Source organism: Hemiscyllium ocellatum, chromosome 21, assembly GCF_020745735.1.
Source record: "Hemiscyllium ocellatum isolate sHemOce1 chromosome 21, sHemOce1.pat.X.cur, whole genome shotgun sequence".
Classification (NCBI taxonomy): Eukaryota; Metazoa; Chordata; class Chondrichthyes; order Orectolobiformes; family Hemiscylliidae; genus Hemiscyllium; species Hemiscyllium ocellatum.
The window spans coordinates 40,495,611-40,518,447 of record NC_083421.1 but is presented as its reverse complement, the minus strand read 5'-3'; the positions used below and the strand labels follow the sequence as shown (position 1 = coordinate 40,518,447).

At 40.7% G+C, this 22,837-nt stretch overlaps 1 protein-coding gene across 4 annotated transcripts in view; it reads left to right on the top strand.

The window, feature by feature from the left end:
* Window positions 1-14,018: 14,018 nt before the first annotated feature.
* Window positions 14,019-22,837, top strand: part of LOC132825671 (zinc finger protein 85-like) — a 92,222-nt gene continuing 83,403 nt past the window's right edge. For 3 of the 4 annotated variants that reach the window (XM_060841050.1, XM_060841049.1, XM_060841047.1), the window contains exon 1: window positions 14,019-14,059. The gene's annotated coding sequence lies outside the window, so the exon portion shown is untranslated. Of the gene's footprint in view, window positions 14,060-14,225; window positions 14,259-22,837 lie in introns of those variants that run through there. The other variant, XM_060841048.1, reaches the window with a different exon arrangement.

Here is a 22,837-nt window from a genome sequence, read left to right as displayed (position 1 = left end):
GAACTCCCTTACACTAGGGAAAAGACATTTGCTATTCACCTTATCTATGCCCCTCATGATTTTATAAGCCTCTCTAGGGTCAATCTTTTCTGAACATTACTCAACTTCATAATATCCTTCCTAAAGCAGTGCAACAGGAACTGTACACAGTACTCTAAAAGTGGCCTCACCAACGTCTGTACAAACTCAACATGACGTTCCCAACTCCTATACTCAATAGTCTGAGCAATGAAGGCAAGTGTGCTAAATGCATTCTTAACCATCCTGTCTACTTGCGATGCAAATTTCAAAGAACTATGTACCTGAACCTGTAGGTCACTCTGTTCTACAACACTACCATGATCTGTACAAGTCTTGCCCTTATTTATTTTACCCAAACCCAACACCTCACATCTATCCAAATTAAACTTCATTTGCCACTCCTCAGCCAATTGACCCAATTGATCAAGATCTCTTTGTAATCTTAGATAACCTTCTTCACTGTCCACGATACCACCAATTTTGGTGTCATCTGAAAACTTACCAACTATGTCTCCGAAATTCTCGTCCAAATCATTTATATAAATTACAAAGTGGACCCAGCACCGCTCCCTGTGGAACATTGCTGATCAGAGGCTTCCATTCTGAAAAACACCTCTCCACCACCACCCTCCATCTCCTACCTTCAAGCCAATTTTGTACCAATTGGCAAGCTCTCCCTGAATCGCATGTGATCCAACTTTATTCAGTAGTTTACCATACAGAACTTTGTCAAAGGTTTTATTAAAGTCAGTGTAGATAATGTCTACTACTCTGTTCTCATCAATCTTTTTGGTTATGTCCTCAAAAACCTCAATCAAGTTTGTGATCATAATTTCCTTCATACAAAGCCACGCTGACTATCCCTAATCAAATCTTGCTCTTCCAATTGAATGTAAGTGTTTCTCTCAGAAACGCCTCCAACACCTCACACGCCACTGATGTCAGACTCACCGGTCTATAAGGCTTCTCCTTACAGCCTTTCAGAAATAATGGCACAACATTAGCCATTCCTGGTGAAGGGCTCTTGCCTGAAACATTGATTCTCTTGCTCCTCGGATGCTGCCTGACCTGCTGTGCTTTTCCAGTACCACACTCTCAACATTATCCATGCTCCAGTCCTCCGACACCTCAGCTGTGGCTGTAAACGACACAAATATCTCTGCTTGGGCCCCATGATTTCTTCCCTAACTTTGCACAACATCCTGGGACACACCTGATCAGGTCCAGGAAATTTATGCACTTTTGTGTTTTTAAGACCTCCAACACTTGCTCTTCTGTAATGTAGACTGTTTTCAAGACATCAATATTTATTTCCCCGAGTTCCCTAGCCTCCACTTATTTCTCCACAGTAAAAACTGAAGAGAAATATTCATTTAGTATCTCTCCCATCTCCTAGTGTTCCATACATAGGTGACCTCGTTGATCATTAAGGGGCCCTATTCTATCCCTAGTAGCTTTTTATTTACTTGTAGAGTCTCTTTAAATTATCCTTAATGTTAGCTGCCAAAAAAATCTAAAATCCCTTTTTTGCCCTCCTGATCTCCCTCTTAAGAATGCCCCTACACACCTTATAGTCTTCAAGAGATTCACGATCCCAGTTGCCTACACCTAATATACAACTCATTCTTATTCTTGACCAGAGCCTCAATATCTTTATTCATCCATTGTTCCATACTCTACCCCTCACTCAACAGGGACGTATTGTCTCTGAATTCTTGTTTTGTCACTTTTGAAAGCCTCCCTCTTGCCAGTCATCCCTTTAATTGTGAACTGTCTACTCTAATCAACTTTTGAAAGTACTTGTCTCATACCCATCAAAATTTGCCTTACTCCAACTAAGAACTTTAACTTTTTGATCAGGTCTATCCTCTTCCATGATTTTTTTTTAAAACGTTAATAGGATTATGATCACTGGTCCCAAAGTGTTTCCCCACCAACATTTCAGTCACTTGCCCAGCTTGCCAACATGACAAAGACCCATTTTTCCACTCCTCTCTTAGTTAATGTTAGTCAATCAACCCTTTATCTATGTTGATATAATAACCATGTGCTCTTACCATCTTCAACAACTTTTGATGTTCTTTTGAAAGTCTGGGAGTGCAATGCAATGTCTCAAAATTAAACCTGGACCTTTCAGAGGTGAAATTAGGAAATACCTTTCGCAGGACTTATACACTTAATGGTAAGGTCCTAGGGAGTGTTGCTGAACAAAGAGACCTTGGAGTGCAGGTTCATAGCTCCTTGAAAGTGGAGTCGCAGGTAGATAGGATAGTATAGGTATGCTTTCCTTTATTGGTCAGAATATTGAGTACAGGAGTTGGGAGGTCATGTTGCGGCTGTACAGGACATTGGTTTGGCAACTGTTGGAATATTGTGTGCAATTCTGGTCTCCTTTCAATTGGAAAGATGTTGCAAAACTTGAAAGGGTTCAGAAAAGATTTACAAGGATGTTGCCAGGGTTGGAGGATTTGAAATGAACAGGTTGGAACTGGTTACTTTGAAGCGTTGGAGGCTGAGGGGTGACCTTAGAGGTTTACAAAATTATGAAGGGTATGGATAGGGTAAATAGACAAAGTCTTTTCCCTGAGGTGGGGGAGAACTAGCGGGCATAGGTTTTGGGTGAGAGGGGAAAGATATAAAAGGAACCTAAGGGGCAACTTTTTCACACAGAGGGTGGTATGTGTATGGAATGAGCTGCCAGAGGAAGTGGTGGAGGCTGGTACAATTGCAGCATTTAAAAGGCATGTGGATGGGTCTATGAATAGAAAGGGTTTGGATGGATATGGACCGGGTGCTGGCAGTTGGGACTAGATTGGGATATCTGGTTGGCATGGACGGGTTGGACCGAAGGGTCTGTTTCCGTCCTGTACATCTCTATTACTCTACATAAATTGTGCTAGAAGTTCAGAATCTTCTTCCACAAAAAAAATGCTTGATTAATTATTAATTTTAGAGCTGAATTCTATGAACTAAAAGATAAGTATTAAGGAATATGGGACAAAATGTTTCATAGAATTAGGACACAATATTAGCTATAAAATTATTGAATGGTGAGGGGTGTAGGTTTAAGGTGTCAAATAGTCTGTTCCCATTTCCATACTATAAAAGTGCAACTCAAAATTCATAACGATGCACTTTGATTCCCAAAATTAGAGGATTAAATGGTTGTTCCATACCTATATCAAGCAGTTTGGCACAAAGATCACTGGGAAAGAAACAAACCTATTGTTTTCTAATATTTCTACATTTGAATTCCAATAAAACTCAAATCTTGCACTCTAATCTAAACATTCCCCATAGCTACTACTATTTAAAGTTCAAACAATCAGTAAATTCAGCTTGTAGCTATGGATACTTACTGGCAGACAGACATGTGATCCTCTCCCTGTTTGACTCTCATGCCCCAGTTGACATCCACACGCTCAATTTTTGATTGATCATTCGGGCAGAGAATTCCCTTTGAGCAGCTGTTGCTGTCACCATCCATGTCATGTGTAGGAGGATAAGGCAGTAACACATGACAGCCGACCAACTTTACCCAACAATTCCTCACCTCCTCACTAGGTAAAAACAATGACTGCAGATGCTCGAAACCAGATTCTGGATTAGAGTGATGATGGAAAAGCACAGCAGTTCAGGAGCAGGGAAATTGACATTTCGGGCAAAAGCCCTTCATCAGGAAAGAGGCAGAGTGTCTGAAGGGTGGACAGATAAATGAGAGGAGGGTGGGTGTGGGGAAGAAATTAGCATGGAGTACAATGGGTGAATGGGGGTGGAGATGAAGGCGATAGGTCAGAGAGAAGGGTGGACTGGAAAGGAAGATAGGCAGGTAGGACAGGTCATGAAGGCTGTGCTGAGCTGGAAGTTTGAAACTGGGGTGAGGTGGGGGAAGGGGAAATGAGGAAACTGGTGAAGTCCAAATTGATGCCCTGGGGTTGAAAGTGTTTTGAGGCAGAAGATGGGGTATTATTCCTCCAGACATCAGGTGGTGAGGGAGTGGTGGTGAAGGAGGCTCAGGACCGCCATGTCCTTGGCTGAGTGGAAGGGGGAGTTGAAATGTTGAGCCACAGGGCGGTGTGGTTGATTGGTGCGGGTGTCCCAGAGATGTTCCCGAAAGCACTCTGCTAGGAGGCGTCCAGTGTCCCCAATGTAGAGGAGGCCACATCGGGAGCAATGGATACAATAAATGAGATTGGTGGATGTGCAGGTAAAACTTTGATGGATGGAGGTGAGGGAGGAGGTGTGGGCGCAGGTTTTACAATTCCTGCGGTGGCAGGGGAAGGTGCCAGGACGGGAGGGTGGGTTGTTTGGGGGGCATGGATCTGGCCAGGTAGTCACGGAGGGAACGGTCTTTGCGGAAGGTGGAAAGGGGTATGGAGGGAAATATATCCCTGGTGGTGGGGTCCGTTTGGAGGTGGTGGAAATGTTGTTGAATGATTTAGTTTATGCGAAGGTTGGTAGGGTGGAAGGTGAGCACCAGGGGGGTTCTGTCCTTGTTACGGTTGGAGGGGTGGGGTCTGAGAGCGGAGGTGTGGGATGTGGATGAGATGCGTTAGAGGGCATCTTTAACCACGTGGGAAGGGAAATTGCAGTCTGTGAAGAAGGAGGCCATCTGGTGTGTTCTGTAGTGGAACGGGTCCTCCTGGGAGCAGATACGGCAGAAGTGGAGGAATTGGGAATACGGGATGGCATTTTTGCAGGAAGTAGGGTGGGAAGAGGTATAATCCAGGTAGCTGTGGGAGCCGGTGTGTTTGTAAAAAATGACCATGACTACCTGGTCAGGTCCACGCCCCCAACACACCCTCCCATCCTGGCATCTTCCCCTGCCACTGCAGGAATTGCAAACCTGCGCCCACACTTCCATCCAAGGCTCTAAAGGAGCCTTCCACATCCAAAGTTTTACCTGCACATCCACCAATATCATTTATTGTATCCGTAGCTCCCGATGCAGTCTCCTCTACATTAGGGAGACTGGAAGCCTTCTAGCAGAGCGCTTTCGGAAACATCTCTGGGACACCCGCGCCAATCAACCACACCGCCCTGTGGCCCAACATTTCAACTCCCCCTCCCATTCAGCCAAGGACATGGAGATCCTGGGCCTCCTTCACCGCGCTCCCTCACCACCCGACGGCTGGAGGAAGAACGCCTCATCTTCCACCTCGGAACACTTCAACCCCAGGGCATCAATTTGGACTTCACTAGTTTCTTCATTTCCCCTTCCCCCACCTCACCCCAGTTACAAACTTCCAGCTCAGCACTGCCCTCATGACAGACAGGTATCCACCCCACCCTCCTCCCTGACCTATTACCTTCATCCCCACCCTCACCTCCTCACTTCCAAACTAACAAGAACTTAACTTAATCTAACTAACAAGAATTTAACTTAATCTCACTGATATCTGGTCACTTCTTTTTAAACTGAAAAGGATATAAAGTATCAAAAAGTCTAGTAGACCTTTCTCAACATAGTCTGTTCTGATAGATTCTAGCATATTACTAGTATGCAGGTATTGTATGGAAAAAATCATGTTCAGATCTATATGTACCTGTTTATACCCCATACCTTTTAGTCTAACTAGAAGTGTGTTTCACTTCAATCTTAAGGCTGTCAAATTCTCCTTCGAGAAGATTAACATTAAAAAGGAAGTTCAAATTTTAGGTAATAGCAGAATGGATATTTCATGCATTAAGGTGTTTACTGTAACAGATTAAAAGCAGTATTCACTAAACATTATTTCTCTGTGCAACTTTTATTTTAAACTACAAAGGTTTTTTGTGGATGATGATTCTGAACTTTTGATCTTTTCCTGGGCAGCAGAACCATCTGACAGGGACAACATGTTTCCTGGAGATTTCTCAACGAGCTAAAAGGTAGAAATATTTTGCAGTCTCATTTTAACTCCCTGAATATTTGGTCTTTCTGATCCCTGACTAAGGTCCCACTCACATGTGAACCACAGTGTTTTCCTGTCTATAGTTGGTCGTCCTCTCGTGGATCTCAGCAGACTACTAGGATGAGTTTTCAGGGATACCTTAAAAATCATTCCCTTTTTAAATCTGCATTATGTGGGCCTCGTAGCCAGTAGAAATGCTGATTAATAACCCTTGTAAGTCTAACTCTTTTATCTTGGAAGTAAATGGTCAGTTGAAAGCACAACTGTTTATAATCCAACATTCTCAACACTTTTCCTAGACTTTGGGGATTCACAATTATCCACTCTTAGCAGCTAGGCTGCTGTCATGTTTCTAAGTGGGAACACCTTGCACCTCTTCTCAATGAAACAATTTTGGCCTCCTTTAATCTCTAACAATCAAACCACTAAAATTTGTTGCCTGGCAGAACTCAAAGATCGCATGGTCACCCTCATTTACCATAATAAAGTATCCTAAAATATGTTCTGACAAAAATCTTTTAAACTAATCAGAACAAGGAACATTTACAACATTTGCTGAAATACAAAAATGCTCATTCTACAGTATAGTAACAGATTTGATTCTTCTAAAAACATTATATCTTTGTACTCCATATAAGATTATACTCTCACTTCAGTGCTTGAGATGACCGAAGAGTAGGAGTCAGCACTTGGCTTGATGTTTGCTTTCCTACCTCAGTAGATGGTTCTGGATTTGAAACCCCGTCCCTGTGCCAAACGTGACAGTCCTGGCAAGTCAAGACCAGATCTATGGCTTGGAATTCTAGGTCATAATACAGCAAAATACTTTAGTTCAAGAGGTATGTGACGACTCTCTTTTTGGTCGCGTTGAAATGGCCATAGAAGGTATGTTTATTATTAATCACCCTGTGATTCTGTTAAAAAAAAAGCATATCCTGAATTGTTCCCTTTCCCCATTTTTGGACTGTGTATATATTCCAACTGCCCAGGTCTCGACAGTTTTGTTTCAGGAGAGTTCCATGTTTGCACCACCCCTTCATGAGCAATTGTTTCCTGATTTCACCCCTAATTAGCCTAACTGTAACCTTAGGGGTAGTGAGGACTGCAGATGCTGGGAAGTCAGAATCAATAAAACGTGGAGCTGGAAAAAGCACAGCAGGTCAAGCAGCATCAGAAGAGCAGGACAGTCTTCATCTCTTAATTGTTGTGAATTCCTCTACCAAAAGAATGGCTTTTGTCTATTCACCTTCACAATGACTAATCAGAAGAATTCTATACAAATTCTGTAATGAATACCATGCAAATCTGCAACATGGATTTCAGCAAACAGATATCACAGCTCTGTTTTTGGTAAGGTACTTGATGAGTCATGTTGATTATTTAAATTAACAGATGTGGCTGACTAATTGTGATTTCCAACTTCACAAAGTTGATTTCAAAATAATTAATAGCTGTAAAAGCACATATATACGTAAAATTGGAATAAACGCACAATCATAGTTTTTACTAAATTCTCAAGGGCAAATAGAAATGAGCAACAAATGCTGGCTCAGTAGCAATGCCACTTTCCATGAATTAATTAATAAAATCAAAGTGGAACTGGAATTTATCTTTTATATGTCATTTATGTAGCTGCATGGAAGCAGTAACACTAGTGCAAAAAAGCAAATAAACTGCAGACAATGTCTTAGACATAATACAGAGAGTTGGGAGAAAATAGTGAAGTATAAGAACTAGAAGGAAACTCAGAACAGCAACATTGTGGACTGGTCTTAAATTGAGGAATTAAGATACATACAATTGCAGCGACATAGGCAAGAGCAGTGCAGCCAGAATACTGTTATGACCAGACAAAACCTTCTCAAAATATGTCAAGGAGGTAGCGTCGACCCTAACTTTCACCTTATTCCAAGCATGTGATTTGATTGGTCCACTATTAAGCTCTAAGCAAATCACACTTTATTCTTACAACACAGTGAACATACAAACAAGAAAAGAATTGGTATAACTTTATTAAAATACTTGGTAAAATAATATATATTTTACTCATTAATCATCAACTGTTCCAAAAAGCAGCATCCCCCAAACACACCTTTGCCAAAGGCTAATTCAGCAACACACAGATTTCCCTAATTTCTTATCTTGTACAATGCAGGAGAAAATAGCACTGAAAGCATGAATCCAACATCTGAGAATGAACTCAAGCTTTTCACTGCATGAGAAAGAGCTTATCTAGCAGCTTTAAACGTCAAGTTAAACTGAAAGCAAAACTAAAACCCTGGGTCTGTGTGAGTGTGACTCCACCACTTATGCTTCTTTAGTCTAATAAAAAAAACACTCAGTGAACTTAAAGCTGTTTAGCCACTGCTTCTGAAGTAGACATTCTATCACCATTGGCAACACTTCTCTGCATGTGAAACAGTACAGAACAAATTCCTTTTAAAGGCACAGTACCATCACAATAATGCTAACACAGATCTGGACAGGGAACTCCCAGGGATGAGAAATGCACTCACAATTGTACTGTCCCCAATCCTCACAGCTGAGTACATTTTATTGTTGGCCCAGTTTCTTACTACCTTCTCGAATGCCACAGCCACCATAACATCTTCCTTAATCTCAACTTTCTCCTTGATCTCATTTGTTGCTGAGCTCCTGCTACTCAAATCTCATCTGTTGTCACAAACTGTTCTTTCTCTGCCTTGACCTCTTTCTCAGACTCCATGTGATCCTTTTTAATCTCTGCCTTCATCTTGACCATCTTGTCCATCTCAATCCCATCCTGCAACGTGCCCTCCTCTGCCACCACAATCTCCTTCCACTTCTTTGTTTTAACCTCCTCACTTTTGACATCATCTTCTGTTGCCACATCTCCCTGGACCTCCTCCTCCACCAATGTGGCCTATTGTTCCTCCACCTCGACCTTTTCCTCCACATTCTCAATCTCATCTGCCTAAACCTCTTCCTTGGCCTTCACCACTACCAACATGAGCTGCTCCTCCTCAGCTTTCGCTTGCATCTTGGCCTCTTTCTCAACCACAATATCTTCTTCCTCCATCTGTGGCAATGCCTGTGGCATTCACTGAAAAATCAAAGTTTTGTTTTACACAGGCAAAAAGGTGACAAGAGCTGAGAGCAACGTTTTTAAATTCAACACCATAACCCTGCTTACAGGTGAAAGGGTAAAGCTCCACTATTACAGGTAACAGTTTACATACAAGACTTCCACTTCAAAAGTTTATTTTGGCAGTTCCAGAGCTAAATGTGAACATAGAAGCCTGTCCAAAAATTGAGTAAAAAGTGAGGTCTGCAGATGCTGGAGATCAGAGCTGAAAATGTGTTGCTGGTTAAAGCACAGCAGGTCAGGCAGCATCCAAGGAACAGGAAATTCAACGTTTCGGGCCAGAAAAGGGCTCTGGCCTGAAACGTCGAATTTCCTGTTCCTTGGATGCTGCCTGACCTGCTGTGCTTTAACCAGCAACACATTTTCAGCCGTGTCCAAAAATTGAGTATGCATGCATAAGACTTTCAATATTTAGATTTAAATCTAACACAATTGTCTAAATATGTTATTTCATATAATTATACATTTAGATCAGCATAATGTGCTCCTTGTACAGGTACAGATTCTAAATAAACTACAGTTTATATATATTTCTAATATCCATAGTCTCCTTATCTAATTTCTAGCACCTGAAGGGATTGGACAAGAATTCTTCTGTAAGTTGAATAAAGAGTATGCATTTATTGTGACACACAAAGCATCACTGTTTTGTGGGTCAGCCAGGCTGAATCTCATGGCCTTTTCATATTAACCATTGTTTATATTGTCATGGACAGTTTTAAAGTATTACCTGAACTTTGCTGAAGGTATTTGTATGTGATGTATATTTCTTACACTTGGAGAACATGAATCAATTTTAAATAACAACGGCAGCAAAACCTTTTGTGCTTCTCAGGGAAAGTTAATTTATTTCACAGTCTTGTTTTTACTAAAGAAAATGGACCACTTACAGACGTTGACTAATTGCAGACATAGATTCATTATTTAGAAAAACTTAGTCAAGTTCAGTCTTGTTATTCAAAGTAAGCCTGATATTTTAAAATCAAAATGTAACTTTGCTTGAATTGTAGGCTTTGAATTTCAGGAGAGACTCATTAGCTGTGATGATTTCTATAGATGAATTTCCAGAGGTTTCTTTCAGAAGTTAGCTTTGCCATTGGAACAGAATATAAAAGGGAGGAAGGGTAATGTTGCTTCTCTGATTCTGCAGGAGATGAATTAGCTTTCAGCTGCCATATAATTACAACAGACCACAACCTGTTTTTGGATGGCGCTCTCTCTCTCTCTCTCACACACACACACACACTCCCTCTGTCTTAATTAAAGTTCTTATCTTTCCTTGAAGTTGTTTCAAGATGTCTCTCTCATTATGTTTCTATTTTATGGCAACTTGCCATACTATTTCTAAGTTCTTGGCAGGCTAGCAAAGATGATCACTGGATCATGTGACATGGACAAATTGCCAATTTATTTTACCTAAGTAGTAATCCCCTTTATTACTCCAAAGCCTTTTTACCATGTGCAATCAAGGTGGCCTAAGCTTTTCGCAGTTTAAGGCCCAATTAAGGTCTTGGAGCTTGAAGGAAAACCAAAACTACAGTCTTTTATTCATACTTGTAGAAAGCTAATTGAATTTCAAATGTCTTTTTATATATGTGTGTTTGAGAATATCTTCTCTTTGTCTCTTCAAAAGTGATTCTGGTCTGAATGCACAAACAAAAGGTCAGGTAATCCTCAGAGTCCAATTTGAAAGCAATCTTTAAACTCAGTCCAAGTTTAAAAATGTAACTATTCATACAGTTTTGTAAATATTTGGAATATCATTACTTTCATCATACCAATGTAATCATTTTTTATATATTTATACATTTCTGAAATTTGTCAATAGTTTCAATCACTACACAAAGTCCTTCGAGCTGCCCATTTGACTGTAACTGGCCTTGGTGACAAGTTTTATTTTATGTATCTGGGATGTATGAGTGCACTGAGATTTATGTAATCATTTTATCTAATACCAACATTACTAGAGATCCATTAGCATTTAATAAAAATTAAAATTGTGGTGAATCTAAGATATTCTATTCAATATCACAGTTTTTGCTGATTGAGAAGATTTTTGACCCATCTTAATTTATCCTTCCTGAGAAATTCTAAAGATTCTTCTATTGTCTCAGGTAATGATTCTGAAAGCGCTGATGTTAAAGACTGCAATAAGCTCAACTTATCCAATAATGTCATACAGTCTTGGATGGGAAAATGATGTGGTGACAATAGTTCTGGATCTTGACTAGGATTTTGCTGTGTGACCTATCTCCCAATAGTCTGAGTTACATTGTTTAACTCACTTAATTTTTATCCTTAATAAATTAAATCTTACTTAGACAAAGCCTCTTCTTGTTGAGATTTATTAGTGATTACTCCTCTGTCGCTGTAAACCAAATAGGTCCTCAGAACCGGTCAAGAGGAATGTAGCAGCATCCATCTAACCACAAGTACTGCATTGTCCATTGCTCCATCCAGTTGGTTCATAGAATTATTTCAGTGTTGTCCTATCTTTACCACTCTGGAAATCTATTCCATTGTGGTTTACATTGTAGAAGAAGAAGGGCATCCCGATATCTGGCTAAATTTACATCTTACTAATTTGGATCTGTGTCCTTATCAGGTTTTATAATTTATGACGAATATTGTTTTGTCTCTTCACTTCTTTCACGATCCTTCATGCCTGTAATAAGATCTCTTGTCAGACATATTCTTCCTAAGCTGAAAAGTTTTTTCCCAATTTTGCTGATAGTTCAGGATCAGGTTTCTGACTCCTCTTTACATTACTTGCAGTATTTAAACAGATCTCAGCTGTAACTACAACCAGAAGTGGATGCACTTTTGAAAGTGTTGACCGAATACAGAGCATTATAAAATTTATTTAGAAAATCCTCTGACTAAAACTGAATGTGATGGTCATGACTTACCTTGGGCTAGACTAACCTCAAGGCATTCTTACCCTTGAAAACCACCCACTTGACTTTGAAACAAGATGAATGCCAAGGGAATTGCAAGTAGGTTTCTGTTAATATATATATCATTCTTCATGTGGCTCCTTTGGAAGCTCCTGTGCCTGTGTCAGAAGGTTTTGGGTTTAAGTCCCTCTCCAGGAGTTGAAGATAAAGGCAAGACTGATACAGTATTAATTGTTGTAAGTGTAACAAAGTTTAACAAATGTCCTGCCTGTTGTCTCAGATGGACATAAATATGCCAGAACAGCATTTTGAAGGAGAACAGAGATATCCCAGATGAAACGTTATTCCTCAAACAACATCACAAAGACACGTTAGGCATGTTATCTGGTGCATGGTTATCACATTGCAGTTTGTGGGTGTTTGCTGTATACAAATTGTTGCAAAATAGGAAATGAAGCAGCTAATGACTGTTCTTCAAAAATACTGTACTGTCAGTAAACTATTTTGGGACGTCTTTGGGTTATGAAAGATGCTTTATAAATATAAACTTTTTTCAGTTACCATTAGCAGATTCCAGTGTGATTTGTTTAAATAAAAGCTAGCATTCAATAACCAAAAGTTCAAACAGGCATTTTTCAATAGATCCATGACATTATGCGAACTGCCATCCTTTCAGTATGGGTGTTCCACAGGGGCTAACATGATCTGGTATGTGGGGCTAGCCATTTTCTGATCTAACAGGAAAATTTGAGTAAATGAGATGTGGTTTATTGGTTTTCCACAACTATAGGAACAGGCTATATGTTACTACAAAGACTGAGAGGACTGATCCTCAATCTGTCTTCCACAAGATCCCACTTCATCTCTCTTCTCAGCTATGTCCTCATGGCACTATCACAGTGGGTAGTGCTTAATAAATGCAATCAAGTATTGACCTTTGATAATACAAGAGATGACATCCACTGACCTTATAAATGAGTGACTGCTCCAGGTATACATGCTACGCCTAAGTAAGATTGGTAGCCAATGAACTGCTTCTCTTTTACCATTGCTCCTGTTCTCTCAGTGTTCTGCTCCAAGTGCTCTATCCTTCCCTTATGCTGGTGTTTTCCCTATTGTTATATCTAGTGGTTCCCAGAAGTTTGAAATAATCACAACTTAGGAGTTTCATCAAATCACACCATGTGTGGCTGACAGACAGACTATAATGTGTTATAATGAGTGATTTATATCCAAATGCATGAATATAATTATTCCTAGATTATTCCTAATTATTCCAATGTCCTGTTCTTGTTGGATTATACTTTGAGTGCTCCTGCTCTCCCAGGTTCCTCCTATTTCACAATCTGCTGCCTTGTATTTCCTAACTCCAGTTCTATCAAGGATCGACAGACACTAAAGTGAGAAGCAGGCACGATCACATCATTAGCATAGATTATTATCCATTATCTTATAACAATTATTAATCATTTTATGCACACATCATTTTGGTGTGAATTTTGGACTTTTTAAAAGGAAAACCTGTTGATAGGTTATACACCTCTGGAGTATGTGGGAGTTGAACTCAGGCTACTTGGCTCAGAAGTAGGGACACTACCACTACACCTCAAGTCTTTTTTGTTGCCAAGGTGAGTTTTAGCTTGAGGAAATTGGTGTAGGTTCAAGTGATTAGTGCCTTATCTGATAAGGTTAAAAATCATACAACATAGGTTATTGTCCAATAGGTTTAATTGGAAGCACTAGCTTTCGGAGTGCTGCTCCTTCATCAGGTGGTTGTGGAGGACACAATTGTAAGAGACAGAATTTATAGCAAAAGTTTACACTGTGATGTAACTGAAATTATACATTGAGAAGGGCATCTCCTTATTTGAATAGGGGATCATCAGGAGAAATGAAAAAGTTTGAGAAAAATCAGACAGGACAATAATGGAGATTATCAGAAAGGGTAAACCCATCTCCTGGCACAGACAGTACAGCACCAGCTTGCACCTTGCACAAGCTGCCTGACCCCCTACTGCACTGGTCAAGCTGCAGCGACCAGCACTCGCCTGTCAATCATCGCCCGGGCAACCATCTCGCGAGAGGACGGCATTTTACGTCGGCTCAAAAAAAATTGCTGCAAGGTAAAAAGAAATTTAAAAGGTGTTTTATGAAAGAAAAGAAACAATAAAGTTCACGGGCGGATGTATGTCGAAAAAAAAGAAAAGTACTTGGGCTGAAGAGGGCGCGAGATATTCGAGGGGTTGGTGGTGAAAGGTCAGTTAAAACGGTTGGATTTTGGCCATCGAGGGGGACAATGCCCGAGACAGAGAGTGGCTGCAGGTATCAGCTCTGGGAATGTCCTCCTTGTTTATTGTGATGCTGGTGTATGTTTTGTTGAAAAACTATAGTTTATAAACTATGTACACATACACCAACACGATAGGTTGGAAGCTGCGGTTTGTATCTGGGTCAGCTGCAGTAAAAGTTACCTGAAAGCAGAAACCCCAACATTGATAATTGAGAAACAGTTGGATTAAATTGGACTGCAAGGTCAGAAGTGGGAATCTTAGCTCAGTCTGAAGGACTGTGCACTTTAGTATTTGTCAAATCCACAATGAATGCTTAACTCCGTTTTTGCACTGATTAGTTATCAAATAACTAACTTAGTTTATATTTTAATTGAATTAAATTTTAGTTTGTGTTGAATATTCACCATTATATTCGGAGCTTTAATGTCGCAGAAGAATAGGAGCCTAGATGTTGTTCTATATTCCTACTATTTTTGCTTTATATTGAAGTTTGACACATTGCATATTGGAAGCACACGGATTCAGAAACAATCACGGTAGTTGGATTAGCTTTTTGGTTGCACCATCTAAAAGCTATGCAGACACGATGAATAAGGTGCGGAAAAGCTCAATGGTTCTGTTATTATCAGAAAGTAAAACACCTTAATTTTTCTTCTTGCTGCATAGTTTTGCCAATACTTAAGTTGATTTAAAAGGAACCATGTGTGTGAAAAATTTATTAGGCATTTTGTCAGAGACTGGAAGTTGAGTTTCTTGTAATGCCTGCGCTGTTATGTTTTAACAGTGACAGGATTCATTATCAAATTAGTGCTGATTGAATTCAATTTGGAGATTTGTGTTTGGGTGACCAACGTATTTCTGGAAGATATTTAATCCTTCCATCATCCTTTCCAATTTGCAGAATTTCTTCCCGATTCTATACTTAGAATCTCATGAACTGGAGTCCAAATAATACAGGCAAGTTTGCTATTGTCTTAAAACTTGGCTTGGAAATACATTTCATTTAGACTGCCAATTGATATTTCCTGAATCTTGAGATGGAGGCCAAATTGTTTCTCAATGTTCCTGATCTCTGAGTTGAATATAGTGATGGAAAATGTGGTTAAATACACAATAAGAGTTGCTAGTTTTTCTTAAACTGTCATACTGCAGCAGTCTCTAGCAAGCTGTTACTTGATGTTTCTGTAAGTGATAATATGCATTTATCAATTTTGTTTTGTTGTGAAGTCTTTTCTACACTCTCTCCATACTGTGGCTAAATTAATTAAAATTAAAGGCAGTCCTTTCACTGTATCAAGGATATGTAATTGCAATTTTTTTCTCCTGTTATCTGAAATTGCAGTGGAATAAACAATGAGGTGAAATGATTGTTTAGGGCTGAAATAACCTGTTTACAGGTGTTTAATAAATCTGCCCCAGGGGTGTGTAAATAACAACAACATCTCTGAACTGGTTGATTAGAAATATAGGTTAAATACTCATTTAAATTGAATCAGTGGAAACAATCTCCTGAAGATCACATGTTTATAGATTGGTACCACCAATGTCATTTGCACTAAATTCAGTGAGCATTATTTTCAGTACATAAACAAATGCAGGAAAGTTATTAAACAAGAACAAAACATTCTCAATGTCAGTCAAAGTTAATCATCTTTTTCCTGTTTATTTTTCATTTTTTGATTAAACACTATTTCCATTTGATGTATCTTGTGCATGCAATTACCATAGTCTCTGTAGTAATGACTGATCATAGAATAGACCACTGATTTGTATCCAGATATTTCTCAAAAATATCCTTTTGAAGGGGGACAGACTCATTTTTCAGTGCAATATTTGATAGTTATCCACCATCTTAATTGTTTGAAATTAGCACAGCAATGAGAATTTTAAGGAGGGGTAACTCATAAGGAAGTTAAATTAGACTTTCAAATTTTGAAGTGTTGGGTATTGGGAGTTAGGGTATGGCAGCATTTAGAAGGAAAGATGGGTGATTAGGATTGGTACAAGTTGGATGTGAGCAGCAGGGATTCAGATATCCTGAGAAAACCAAAGGAAAAGACTCTAGTTTGATTATACTTATTGACTTCTAGACCGGTTAATCAATGTGGAGCACTATGAAGCAGTGTCCAAGTTTGGAAAAAATTGAAATGGGAGTTTCTTGAGAACCTTTTATTGGACAACTCAAAGCAGAGGGGACAAAGGAATGGATGGTCAGGTAAGCCAGCAAAAGGAGTGAGGAACAGTGGATATGAAACAAGGAGAAAAAGCAATACTGTCCATACAGCCTGGGAAAAGTGAAAGTCAAATGAACAGGATCCGTGCAAGTGTAGGAGATGTGGAGGACAGATTGGGAGCAACGGGAATCCAGTTAACTCTGCAGAAACGAATAATGGAGGAATTCTGATTTTGTGGTCTCAGTGGCCAATAGAAAGCAATGAAACTGCATTATCCAGAGGATGATGGGCACTCAAGAACAGAGTCAAAGTTTGGTGCTGGAAAAACACAGCAGGTCAAGCAGCATCTGAGGAGCATAAGCCGTTTCATCAGGCTTGGTACAGGTACAACCCCTTTCCTGATGAAGAGCTTGTACCCAAAAGTTTGACCATCCTGCTGTGCTTTTCCAACGCCACACTTTTCAACTCTAATCTCCAGCAACTGCAGCCTTCACTTTATCCACAGGACAGACCAGAGCTAACCCCAGTGGTGGAGCAGAACACTAGCTGGAATGAAAGCACTCCAAAACAGTTGAGATTAAAAGTAATTAATCAGAGCATTCTGAAAAAGAGAAGGTAAACTTTATCTGAAGTCACCCCTTTCTCCCTTCTAGAAAATGCTCTGCATTATTTGCATGACCATCATTTTGAAATATATTTAATCTCATAATTACTGATGATTGCTACCTTGTCATTTATAGAACAATTCAGCACAGAACAGGCCCTTCGGCCCTCGATGTTGCGCCGACCTGTGAACTATTCTCAGCTCATCCCCCTACACTACCCCATTATCATCCAAGTGCTTTTGCAAGGATTATTTAAACCTTCCTAATGTGATTGAGTTAACTACATTGGCAGTTAAGACATTCCACGCCCTTACCACTGAGTAAAGAACCTGCCTCTGACATTTGTCTTAAGCCCATCATTGAGTCATAGTCAGATGTACAGTATGGAAACAGACCCTTTAGTCCAACCCGTCCATGCCGACCAGATATCCCAACCCAATCTAGTCCCACCTGCCAGCACCCAGCCCATATCCCTCCAAACACTTCCTATTCATATACACAGCCAAATGCCTCTTAAATGTTGCAATTGTACCAGCCTCCACCACATCCTCTGGCAGCTCATTCCATACACGTACCCCTTCTGCGTGAAAGTTGCTCCTTAGGTCTCTTTTATATCTTTCCTCTCTCTCACCCTAAACCTATGCCCTCTAATTCTGGACTCCCCGACCGCAGGGAAAAGACTGTCTATTTATCCTATCTATGCCCCTCATAACTTTAAGCCTCCATAAGACAGCCCCAGCCTGTTTAGCCTCTCCCTATAGCTCAGATCCTCCAACCCTGGCAACATCCTTGCAAATCTTTTCTGAACCCTTTCAAGTTTCACAACATTTTTCCGATAGGAAGGAGACCAGAATTGCACACAGTATTCCAACAGTGACCTAACCAATGTCCTGTACAGCCTCAACCTGACCTCCCAACTCCTGGACTCAATACTCTGCCCAATAAAGGAAAGCACACCAAACGGCTTCTTCACTATCCTGTCTACCTGCGGCTCCACTTCCAAGGAGCGATCAAACTGCATTCCAAGGTCTTTATTCAGCAACACACCCTAGGACCTTACCATTAAGTGTACAAGTCCTGCCAAGATTTGCTTTCCCAAAATGCAGCACCTCACATTTATCTGAACTAAACTCCATCTGCTACTACTTAGCCCATTGGCCCATCTGGTCCAGATCCTGTGTAGTCGGAGGTAACCCTCTTCGCTGTCCACTACACCTCCAATTTTGGTGTCATCTGCAAATTTACTAACTGAACCTCTTATGCTTGCAACCAAATCATTTACATAAATGACAAAAGTTCACCCCTCACTTTGTAGTTATGCCCCCTAGTACAAGTTGACTTAATCATCCTAGGAAAACTACTCACTGTCTACCCTATCTAATCCTCTGATCATATTGTATGTCTCTATGAAATCCCCTCTTAGCCACCTTCTTTCCAATGAGAACAGACCCAAGTCTCTCAGCCTTTCCTCATAAGAACTTGCCTCCAGACCAGACAACATCCTTGTAAATCTCCTCTGCACCTTTTCCAATGCTTCCACATCCTTCCCGAAAGATGGGGACCAGAATTGTACACTATTTTGTATAGTTGTAGCATGATATTGTGGCTCTGGAACTCAATCCCTCTAGGAATGAAACCTAACACACCATATCCCTCCCTAACAGCACTATCCACCTGGGTGGCAATTTTCAGGGATGCACATCCACACTACCAAGAGTCTTTCCACTGACCCAGTCCTCTGCCTTCTTGTTATTCTTCCCACCTCACATTTAGCTGTATTGAACTTCATTTGCCACCTCTCAGCCCAATTCTGCAGTTTATCCAAGTCCTCCTGCAACATTCTTCCAAACTCTCCACTATTCTACTGATTTTAGTGCCATCTGCAAACTTACTAATCCGTCCACCCATGCCTGCGTCTAAGTCATTTATAAAAATGACCAACAGCAGTGGTCCCAAAACAGATCCTTGTGGCACATCACTAGTAACCAGACTCCAGGCTGAATATTTTCCATCAACCACCACTCGCTGCCTTTCAGAAAACCAGTTTTATTCCAAACTGCTAAATCATCCTCAATCCCATGCCTCTGCATTTTCTCCAACTGCCTACCATGTGGAACCTTATCAGAGGCTTTACTGAAATCCATGTATACCACAAACTGCCTTACCCTCGTCTATATGCTTGGTCACCTTCTCAAAATACTGAAGTTTGAGACATGACCTGTCCTTAACAAACCATGTTGACTATCAAATTGTTGCTTGCTAGATTATAATAAATTTTATCTTTCAATCCTTTCCCAAATCTTTCCTACAACAGAAGGCTCACTAGTCTGTAATTACCAGAGTCATCCTACTGCTCTTCTTGAAGAAGGGCACAACATTTGCAATTCTCCAGTCCTCTGGTACTAAACCTGTAGACAATGACTACTCAAATATCAAAGCCAAAAGGACCTGCTATCTCCTCCCTAGCTTCCAAGAGAATCCTCAGATAAATCCCTTCAGGCCCAGGGGACTTGTCTACTTTCACTCCTTCTAGAATTGATAACACCTGTTCGTAACTAACCTGCATCCTTTCTAGTCTAATATCTCATACCGCATTCTCCTCCTCTACAATATTCTCCTTTTTTCCTGAGTGAAAACCGAAGAGAAATGTTTGTTTAGCATGTCTCAGATTTCCACTAGGTCCACACTCAACTTCCCATTTCTGTCTTTAATTGGCCCTATTCCTACCCTAGTCATCCTTTTACTCCTCATACCTATAGAAAGATTTAGGGTTCTCCTTCATTCTGTTTGCTAAAGACTGCTTATGTCCTCTCTTTGCTCTTAACTCTAAATCCTCCCTAGCTGATCTATAACTCTCCATCACCTCATTAACACATAAGCAGAAGGAGGAGGCCTAAGAGATGCAATTTCAGTAGAAACCACAGTTCCCTTACTTATCACTTCCTCCCTGCCTGACAGGGATATACCTATCAAGGACATGCAATATCTGTTCCTTAAACCAGCTCCATATCTCCATGGTCTGCATCCCCTTTTTGCTATCCCATTCTATGCATCCTAATTCTTGCCTAATCGCATTATAATTGCCCTTACCACAACGATAACTCTTGACCTGTGGCATGTACCTATCCCTTTCCATCGCTAAACTAAACATAACTGAATTATAGTCTGTCTCTCCAAAGTGCTCACCTACAACTAAATCAAACACCTGGCCTGGTTCATTACCAAGCACCAGATCCAGTGTGCCCTCCACTCTTGTCAGCCCTTTGACATACTGTGTCAGGAAACCTTCTTGTACACATTGGACAAAAACTGATCCATCCAACATACTAGAGTTATAGCATTTCCATTAATGTTGGGAAAGTTAAAGTCCCCCATAATGAGCACCCTGTTCCTTTCACTCCTACCCAGAATAATTTTGCCAATCCTCTCTTCCACCTCCCTAGAACTCTGCTTGGAGTTTTTTTAAAAAAAAAGCCTCCAGTGTGACCTCCTGTCCTGTTTCTAACCTCAGCCCACAATACCTCAGTAGGAAAGTCCTCATCAAAAGTTCTTTCAGCCACTGTTGTACTAACCTTGACTAACAAAGCCACACCTCCCCCTCTTTACCACCTTGCTTGTTCTTAATGAAAGATCTAAACCCTGGAACCCTCAACATCACCTTGCTCCATCCATGCCTCCAAAATGGCCACAACATCAAAGTCCTAGGTACGTATCCATGCTCCAAGCTCACCTACCTTATTTAGGATACTTCTGGTGTTGAAGTAGACACATTTCAAACCAGCTTGCTCTCTGCCAGCACATTCCTCTGACTGTGAACTGGGAATATGCTGAGAACTGAATCCAACTATGAAAGAGAAGTTGTTAGGTTCTTTTCCTGAGGATTCTCTCTCACACACAAACTTCTGCAAATAGTTAAAAGTTTATTAAAAGCTGTACAAGCTAGGTGAGCCCCAATGACCCTCCTTGCAAGCATGCAAGGTAGAGTCAAAGAGGCTCTGAACAAATAAAACACATCCCCTTTATACAAGTCAGTTGGTAATATTTACAGATACTCTGGCCACTCCCCCATTGTCATATGCCACTCAAGAAAACCCCCAGTCATCCCTCACAGTCACATGTTATCCCAGGTACAATGGTAGAATGACAGCATCCTCCGATAATCAAAGTGTAAATGCCCTAAGCCTGGGGAATCATTACGCTAACTATTTCCTAACTCAGTGATTTCCCCAAGATAATGCAGGTGTGATATTCCTAGCTTTAGGGGATGGCTAGAAAGTATTTCTGAATGGTAGAGATTGAATAATAGTTTAATTGATCATAGTGGTGGGGGGGGGGTAGTAGCAAATTACTGTGTCTAATTGGAATGGGGGTCATTCTCATTCCTGCATGACTGCCGTTCCCATCCACTTCCAGAATGTTCACTCAGTGCAGTTTAACCCTTTAATATTACATTGATGTCCATTTAATCTTCTAACATGACATTCCTCCCTTTTATCATTCTATGATGACAGAAACTACACTACCAGCTTTCATAAGACTCTGACAGTCAGTATTTAAGCAAGTTATTGATATACATCATGCAGTGATTAAAACAAAAAAAAATTCTAGTCCATGTGGTAAATGAGATCCTCCCACATGGAAAAAATAGTTCACCAGTGAACTTCTTAAATCTACAGTCCTTAGTGACCACTCCATCCCCTCCAAGTCGAGAGGAAATGAGCCAGTTATCCAAAACCTCCTTCAGTAAAGTCCACTCTGTCTTCCTACATAACTCCATGGAGAAATCTGAATTCTTGGATAAGGGCAGTTAAATACTTAACAAAGCTGACAAGACTTCCATCCTTCCAAAGATGCTTCAGCGCATCTGACCACGCAGTGCAGCAGCAGCAGCGTAGGTGAATACAGCATTCTTTGCTGCTTCTGTTTCTGCTCTGCTGTTAAATATAACAAAGCCAACTGGCTGTTTTGATGTTTGCTTGACCAGTGAACCTGCATATCCTGTTTGCCAAGCTGGGAATTTGTGTTGCAGACGTTTCGTCCCCTGTCTAGGTGACATCTTCAGTGCTTGGGAGCCTCCTGTGAAGCGCTTCTGTGATCTTTCCTCCAGCATTTGCAGTGGTTTGAATCTGCCGCTTCCAGTTGTTAGTTCCAGCTGTCCGCTGCAGTGGTCGGTATATTGGGTCCAGGTCGATTTGCTTATTGATTGAATCTGTGGATGAGTGCCATGCCTCTAGGAATTCCCTGGCTGTTCTGTTTGGCTTGCCTGATAATAGTAGTGTTGTCCCAGTCTAATTCATGTTGCTTGTCATCTGCGTGTGTGGCTACTAAGGATAGCTGGTCGTGTTGTTTCGTGGCTAGTTGGTGTTCATGGATGCGGATCGTTAGCTGTCTTCCTGTTTGTCCTATGTAGTGTTTTGTGCAGTCCTTGCATGGGATTTTGTACACTACACTGGTTTTGCTCATGCTGGGTATCGGGTCTTTCGTTCTGGTGAATTGTCTGAGAGTGGCTGTTGGTTTATGTGCTGTTATGAGTCTTAGTGGTCGCAGTAGTCTGGCTGTCAGTTCGGAAATGTTCCTGATGTACGGTAGTGTGGCTAGTCCTTTGGGTTGCGGCATGTCCTCGTTCCGTTGTCTTTCCCTTAGGCATCTGTTGATGAAATTGCGCGGGTATCCGTTTTTGGCGAAAACATTGTATAGGTGTTCTTCTTCCTCTTTTTGCAGTTCTGGTGTACTGCAATGTGTTGTGACCCTTTTCAATAGTGTCTTGATGCAACTTCTTTTGTGTGTGTTGGGGTGGTTGCTTTCATAGTTCAGGACTTGGTCTGTGTGTG